Raw genomic sequence first — 8,516 nt, 5'->3', positions numbered from 1 at the left:
ATAGAAAGAGGTATGAATCAGATGCTATCTTTAGGGACATCACAATTTAACTCAATGGTTTGCAGTGTGAGGAATCACCCAAAAAGCTCTTCCAAGGCCCACATTCTGTCACTTATGGAGTGCCAAATTGATTTCATACATTAGCTCATTTAATTCTACAATAGCTCCATGAAGTGAGTACTCACATTGTCTCTTTTTCACAGACGAGTAAACTAAGTAGACATGAGATTAATTTGCCCAACATTCTATAAATCTAATGTGGTGGTACCAGATTTCAAACTCAGATCTATACCTTGCTTTTGAGAATTAAGCCAGAAGAATACAAACTTTTATAGGCATGGGAATTCCTGGCAGTAGGTGAACCATGGAATTGTTTCCAACTTAAACAGTCTGACTCAGTATATATATGGAGACGTCTATACATTTTTACAAAGCATCCAAGGAGATTTTCACGCTGATGACTCATAGACTACATGTTGAGAAATAGTATCCTTCTTCATACTGTATTCCATAAGCAAAATCATAATTTAATTCTATAACTTATAACAACTTCTGTAACTTTTAAATAAGGAGCTACTTAAACTTTACTATGAAAAATACTTAGGCAGTTCTTCTGTTTCAAATATAATGTTTGTACTTTCTGGTTTGCTAGTGAATGTTAACCCACTGTCTGGCAGTCTCACTAATTAGTCTCACTAATTAGTCTCACTAATCTTTGTCATGCATATTGAAAATAAAACACAATGAAATCGAATATGGATGGACACAAAAATCTACCTCTCTTTTTTAATTGAAGTAAAAAATCTACCACTTCAACTGAAAATCTTCAACATGATATTGTCCTACTAGTTGCTCAGTAGAGACAATTTAAATACAAGTAGTTGACCTGCATATTATTTGCAAAGGAAAAGATGAGGAAAAATGCTCAAGAAACCCTCAAGCTATCCCAATATTGTTATTAATCGTAGGGATCTATTCAATGTCACTGTGAATTATCAGTAAAGGACCCTGAAATGTGACTTACACGGTTAAAAGACCACTAGCATACAATGTGACCTTGAACAAGTCACCTACCTTCTCTAGGTTCCCTTTTCTGATCATTCAAATAAAAAGCCAATAATTCAATTATAAAATTATCTTCTATCAAGCATTTAATATGGATGCAATTGTGTGTTAAGTGCTTTATTTATATATGGTCTAATTTTTATTCCTTATTACAAAATCAGGTGATGCAGTTCCTTTCTTCACTTTACAGTAGATGTAAATGGCGCATAAGAGGGTAAATGTTTTGGCAAGTGACATGGGCAACAAATGGTTAAGTTGGGCTTTAAACTCAGGCATTTCAGCTAAAAAATTTATTTTCCGGAAAGGATATTACAGGCGTTACTTATATAAGAGGTTAGTTTCACCCCTCCCCCGTTTAGCCATATTATTATTTGATATTAAAAGTGTTAAAATAAAAACGCTATCTTAATGCTATAGAAGAGTTCATGTAACTTCTGATAATTGACTCACATATTTATAAAACATTTTAGACTGAGAAAATCTGGCTCAGAGTTGCATAGAAAATCAGGAAGAAATTTTGCTTTGTATTTCATACATTTTGACAATTATAATGGTAGCAATAATAATGAGAATAATGATATTCTTCAGTTTGATTTGTTAACTACCTATTTCCTGCCTCTAACCTTACCAAAGAGAAACAGAAAATCCTAGAGAAGGGCTTTGTTGTTCAAATATTAGAGTTCTCTAATTTCTCTTTGACCTCTTTGAATCAGGTTTCTTATCTGGGAATCTGACCAAAACTCTTCATCTTGGTATTTTTGATATGCTCTAGGTTCAGAAAAAGAGCCAAATTTTCCAGTTTATTATTTTACTCATTTAAGTTGCTTCTGAAACCAAGGCAGAAGCGATTATATTTCCAGAGCATAGAGCACCAGCCATGACATGATTGTGTAAATTCTCAGAGATGATGAGAGTTCCATATGCAGTCTTAGCTTACCATTGAGTCATTGAGCTAGAATAAACTTTAGAGCTCAGACAGTCCAATATTATTATTTTATAAATAGCAGCATAAATAAAGAAGGAAGGAAGTTACAGATGGAAGGAGGGAGGAAGGAGAAAAGAAGGAAGGAAGGAAAGCAAGGTGGAAGAGCAGGAAAAAGTATTAAAAAAAATTAAAATTGACTTAATTATTTGCCAAGTACTGTATTATATCTGTCATATATGTTATCACAGTTAATGAATTCATGATTAATACTCAATAATTTGTACATAAAAAAACAAGATTTCAAATACAACAGGAAACTTGCCATAGGCATGTTTTATGGGATAGTCTTGGATTAAAGTCTAAAATGTTTTTCATTATGCTCAACACTGTTAGCTTTCCTTCACATTACAAGTTAAATAGTAAAAGATCTGCAATTTGAATTAGTGTTTCTTCTTTCTTTCCTGCTGTCTTTTCCATTATATCTTGCCATTTCTTTTCCATGACATGAACACCTATGATTCATCATGTGATTTCCAAAGTCATTGGATTATATGTCAATCAAAAAAGAACAAGAACACTAAGGGGAGAGAAGAAGTTCCTTTGGAGCCAAATTCACCTGAATTTTAGGGAAAGGGAAATGGAGACAGGTGCATTTGTCAATATGATAGACCCAACCAGATTGAACATGTGACTGTCAATATAAAAATTATTATATTTTGGTGTGTGTAAGGGTTATAGAGCGACTCAGTTTATCTGAATTCAGAGAATTCATAAAACGAGGTTTCATTTGTGTGATCCTTTATAGTTAACTGTTTTTAAAGTTGCAGCAATGTTCACAACTCTGAAGATTATGTAATCCTTAATAAAAAGAGGAGAAAATGAAACACTGAGAACTAGAAGGACTTCTCTGTAGACTTAGTAAATGTCAGATTTGTGCTTGAAGCCAAGCACTCTCAATCTAGTGTGCTTTTAATACACATTGACAACTGGAAATCATTGACATTTGTAGAACCTTCCACCTAAGAGCAGAACATTCATTTCAGGTGCACTTGAGTCCTTCATCAAAATATATCACATTTGATTTCAGAGAATTCAAGTCACTTTCAATCTCTTCAATAACTTTTTATCTATTAATATTTATCTTTATGTAAATTAAAACTATTTATGTTCCACTATCAGTTTTTTCTCACACATTGAACTGCCTTTTTAGCATAGAAGGCTCCTTGTGTTGTTCAGTAGCTGGTTATCAAGTGTAGGTAGTCAATGAATGTACTAATGTACCATGTGAACTTTTAATTACAAACAAAGGCAGTCTTACACAACATCATGCACACAGGGTTTGCTCACTGAGACTATGTTCCATAATTCATGCCCTCTTTCCTTTGCTACCTCCACCCTCCCCCCCAAAAAATTGAGAAGCATAATTGGCTTACATAGCATGATATAGTAATTCAATTTGAGTAAAAATGTTGACTTACAGCTATGTAGAAAACCTTCCTCCCTCAACCAACCAATCTCAGCATGGTTAAATACTGTTTATCTTTCAAGTCTCTTCAGAACCCCAGTCCCAAAGAATTTCTCACTCTCTGCTGTGTGGTCCTAATGCCTGTTATGTATAAATTGGATTACAGCATTTATCATACTAATTTTATTTACCTTTCTATAGTAAAGAGAATTGTCTTCCCTGGGTTTTCCAGGAGAGACTATGAAATTAGAATCCATCCGGAATAGATTATTAATCTTACCATGAGAGACTGCAAAAGGACTAAGGAAAACAAAAACAGGACTGGGGGAAGATTAGCCAGAATGCAATTTCAAGTAAAATCCCAAGGATGGTAGATTATTAAGGCATTTGCTTAACAGGAAAAAATGGTATTGTGAAGTAGGTGGGGTTTCATGCTTGTTGCCAGCAACCAAGGACTTCTTTTTCTATTCCTGTGCCACTGATGGAGACTTCCTCCATGCTCCTATTTTTCCCCTAGTTGTAAGCACCTCATCCAGGCCCATGGAAAAGGGATTGTGGTGAATGCAAACTACTCTTGTCTCTGAGTCCCACAGCTATTCCAAACTTACATACTATATCCACACTTTAAGAATTTACAAGTTTAGTTGATTTCTTATTATATGGTTGTAAGATGGTCATCTCTTTCTCCTATAAAAGAAAGTGTCAAACTGAACTGCCACAAATAAAAAAATGCAGCATCAGAGATGAAGAATGCCCTGTTGGGCTCTTCACTAGTCCAGCCACAATTGAAGAAAGAATCAGTAAATATGAAGATAATTCAATAGAAAACACACAAACTGAGACATAAAGAGGGAAAATAAAAAGTAAACAAAAAGCAAACAAATAAACACGAAAAATCCAAGAGTTTGAGGAAACATTAAAGGATTTAACATTTGTGCAATTGAGGTCTCTGAGGAGAAGAAGAGAGCAATACAGATAATGATTTAATGAGATCGTGGATGAGAATTTTCCAGAAATGAAGGAAACACCGCAAACCACAGATCCAAAAGTCTCAAAGAATCCCAAGAGTGACAGAGGTGAAAAAAAGTGAAAGTGCACTACTTTACTTTTTCTATATAATTTGAAATCAGAATGTACCGCCTAAAGTTGAAGCATCAAAAAATAAAATTTAATTAAAAGGAGATGATATCAAATAACAGATACAAAAATAAAGTATGTATTAAAATTTTGATAAATATTCAATAAAAGAGTAAGAGAAATATATAAAGAAAAATTAGAGGACACATAGGTTAAAAGGTACTTAAGACACATCAACGTCTAGTGTATAGATTTTACATGAATCCTGATTTAACTATTCAAACTGTTAAATACAATAATTTGTGAAACAAATAAGCTCATGTATAATTAATGATATTAATGAATTATAATTTTTAATGTGATAATAACATTTTGATTATGTACAAAGCAAAAGAATTCTTATCTTTTAGATTGGTGTACTAAAATATTTAGGGAGAAACTAACACAATGTCTGAAATTCATCCTAAAATAATCTGAGGTGGGTAAGAATTGGTTGGGTGAATAAAAAAACCAAAACTGGCCATGGGCTGGTAATTTTTGAATCTAGGTGATGGAAATTATATATTTATGATTATTATATATACGATTATATATACTATTCTCTCAACTCTGTGGTGTATTAGGGATTTTCCATATTAAAGTGTTAAACTGTTGTCAAACAGAGACAAAGAAAATTAGAGTAGAGTAACTGAACTAAATGCTTCCTTTTTTTCATAGTAGTTACTGATTAAAGTTCATAAATTACGTTATATGCATATGAAGTTATTAATTACAATAACAACTTGAAGAATGAAAAACAAATTATTATATAGGAGGTAAAAGAGAGAACTGTATATTACTTTTTACATTCCTCTGTTCTGATTGGATGTTTTTTTCCAATTTTCATATAATGCAGTTTTACTTTAAAAATAGTTGTATAAGACAAAACAGTTGTTTAGCTTTTAAACAGGATCCATTTTGAAAAATATGACAAAATAATGCCCCCTTTATATTTATTTTTTGAGTTGTTTCTAATTTTTTTAAAAATGAAAACATTGATTATTTAAAAGCTACTCATTGAAACTCACACATCTCCCAACACTCTGAGATTCTGATAACCCTTCCCCAGGGGAAAAGTGTGCTTTGACACTTCAGTGTCCACTTTGAAAATCATGAATGCAAATCATAATGCAGTGCCACTGTGACATTTTCAAAATAAGGCCACAGTTTCTGAAAACTCTAGGAGAATAAAAAGGGATTAGGACTTTCAGTAAGGAGAAGTGGTAAGAAACTTTATTAAACAAGCAATAGATTGAATATGTCCATGTAAATAATATCCATGAATTTAAAATAATTGCCCATCACCTGGTCATGAAACTATAAAATAGTATGCTTTCAGTATTAGGCTACTTTCGTATATAATAACTGACTGAAAAATCCTCAAGACGTTTGTAGTATCTACCCATTTATCTTAACAGAAGGCTTGTTTTATAAAAAGATTTTGTCTGATTTATATTGCCAGTGGTAATATACACCAAGTGGTCTGGAAGTACAACCACACATTGACAAACTTGTTCCATTATTACTTTGAGTAGAATTATTTCTAGAAAAAATGCAATTAAGAAAACACTATTTCACTTGGAATCTGACAATGTATGTGTGGAAAAATGGCGAAAACAGGAAGAACCACCTCTGCTGGTCAGAAGTTCCACTACTAAGTGGATAATTACATTAATACACACACATTTTGCTTATAATTTTTGCCATAGGAAAGAGAGGTCCCATGACATCCTAAAGAGTTACTGATGTACATTTTCTTCTTTTATGAGTTAAGTGAGTCTAGACTGTGCTGAGTTAATCTCTCCCAGGGAAGCAGAACCTACCGAGTGATTGCATAACTCTGCTTTGGTTAACACTAGCAACTGCCTCCATGAAGCAAATCTACTAGATAATTCTAGTTCCTCATTTCACTTGATCTGTGAGTGATGTCCAAGACAATTGATTGCTCATTTTTTTCTTGAAATACATCTTCTACCTTATCATAGAACACTCTTCGAGGGCCTCTCCTCCCTCACTAGCTACTCCTTCACAGGCTCCATTCCTAAGGTCATGTTTTGACCTGACACCGAAATCCCGAAGTTCCTCTCCTTAAAAGACCTCATCAATCGCCATGATTTTACCACCTATGTGCCAATAACTCTAAAATACACAGTTTTTAGACTAGATATCTCTTTTGAGCTACATTTACAACAGCTTGCTTGACAAATCTACTTGGATATAGCTTAAGTATTTCAAACTTTACATTTTTAAAACAGAAGTCATGATTTTCCCTTCAATATAGTTCTTGCCCAGGATTTTCATCTTAGAAAATGGCATCATCATTTAACCAGTTGCTGAAGACTGTTGACCTGAGACAAATAGACTGCCAGATATTTCTCCAGCAAAGAAGAGTTTATTCAGGATCAGAAGAGAATTGCAATCCCAGGTCTGTAACCATGGTGAGCCTCAGGCAAGCCCCACATGGCAAGGGAAGGAGAACATTTTATACAGAGGAAAAGGAAGTTGAGAGGGCTATAGTAGACAGAGTTCGTGGCTTTTCGTTGGCTGAGTCCTTGCCAGGAAAGAAGAGAAGTATTTCTTCTTCCTGTTGGGTTTTGCTATCTTCATAGGGCATGATAGATCCCCGTCTGGTGTCTCAAACCTATTTAATCGAGGTTTCTGTGTATTAATCTTTTACAAGAAAAATCCTAGGGTATCCCTTCGTCTCCATCTCAATTACCACTATCCTAATGAAAGGGAACATTTTTCACCAATTAATTGATTTCCCACTTTCCTCTTGTCCAGAGCAAATCCATTCTTCACATAGCAGCCTATAACTTATTTTCAAAACGCCAGGCAATGCATATGATTCCCCTGCTTAAAGTTGTTGTTTTCTGCAGTATGTAGAATAAAATCCAAAATTCTTTTCATAGTGTTTTGCTCATCTATCTCCAGCCTGTCTTCTAACCTTACGGAACACTGTGTTTTTCTTAATAAACTGTAATCAGCACATTTTACCAGTTTCAACAGCGGAATAGGACATGGAGGCAGGGTATTAATTTCCTCTTCTCATAACCTTGATTTTTCTTTCCACCTCTTTGACTTGAGTGACTCTACAATATTCATGAAGCAAACACTCACCCTTATGGAGGTCTTTCCTGATCACTCTATCTAAAGTAGACACACCTAGATCCTTTCATGTAAACATTTGTTATTTCTTTGATAGAACATATCAAAATCTGACATTATTTCACATGTTTGATGATTATTTTTATATATTTCATGGTTGCTCCGTCAAAAAGCAAGCTTTCTGAGCCAGAGTGACCTTGCTCTCTGTTTCATTTACACCATGATGCTTGTTTCACTAGGCATTCAGGAAAATGTTTGTGGAGTAAGTAAATGAATGAATATCCAAGTTACTCTTTGGTGGGCTGGCCATGTTTCTTTGTGAGGGACAGAAGGAGCCAGAACAAATGAGTTAAGGTTCTGGTCATTTGTGAGCTTCATAGATGAACGTGTTACAGCCTCTGTGTTCAAGAAACATGAATAAAATGTTTTGTTGATATCAGTTAATGGGAAAAATGACAAATAACTTGTTTTCACTGGCTTCTTTATAATGGAAAATTCACATATGAGTGGTTATTCTTAAAAGAAAAAGAGAAAAGGGGGAAACAGAAGATAGTAGAGGTTTGAAGTGTGAAGTTGCTGTTGCTGTGCTTAGGTAAGTTGTTGAATTAATCTATTCAGTTACATATTCATTTTCTAATTAACTGATATGAACAGTTCAAGTACTGCCTAGTAGTTTATTGCTGCAGGTCAAAATGTCTCAGTGGATGTGCAATTCTAAAAATGGCTCTGCAGTTACAGTAGTTTTATTTATCCACAGGCACTGAAAGCATCAAGCAGCTTCTAATTGCTAACAGAGAAAGACTTAGCCTTTCCCAGCCTGTTCTCCTTCCTGACCTA

Source organism: Balaenoptera musculus, chromosome 5 (genome assembly GCF_009873245.2).
Source record: "Balaenoptera musculus isolate JJ_BM4_2016_0621 chromosome 5, mBalMus1.pri.v3, whole genome shotgun sequence".
Classification (NCBI taxonomy): Eukaryota; Metazoa; Chordata; class Mammalia; order Artiodactyla; family Balaenopteridae; genus Balaenoptera; species Balaenoptera musculus.
The sequence above is the reverse complement of the archived record's forward strand: the minus strand, read 5'-3'. Positions refer to the sequence as shown.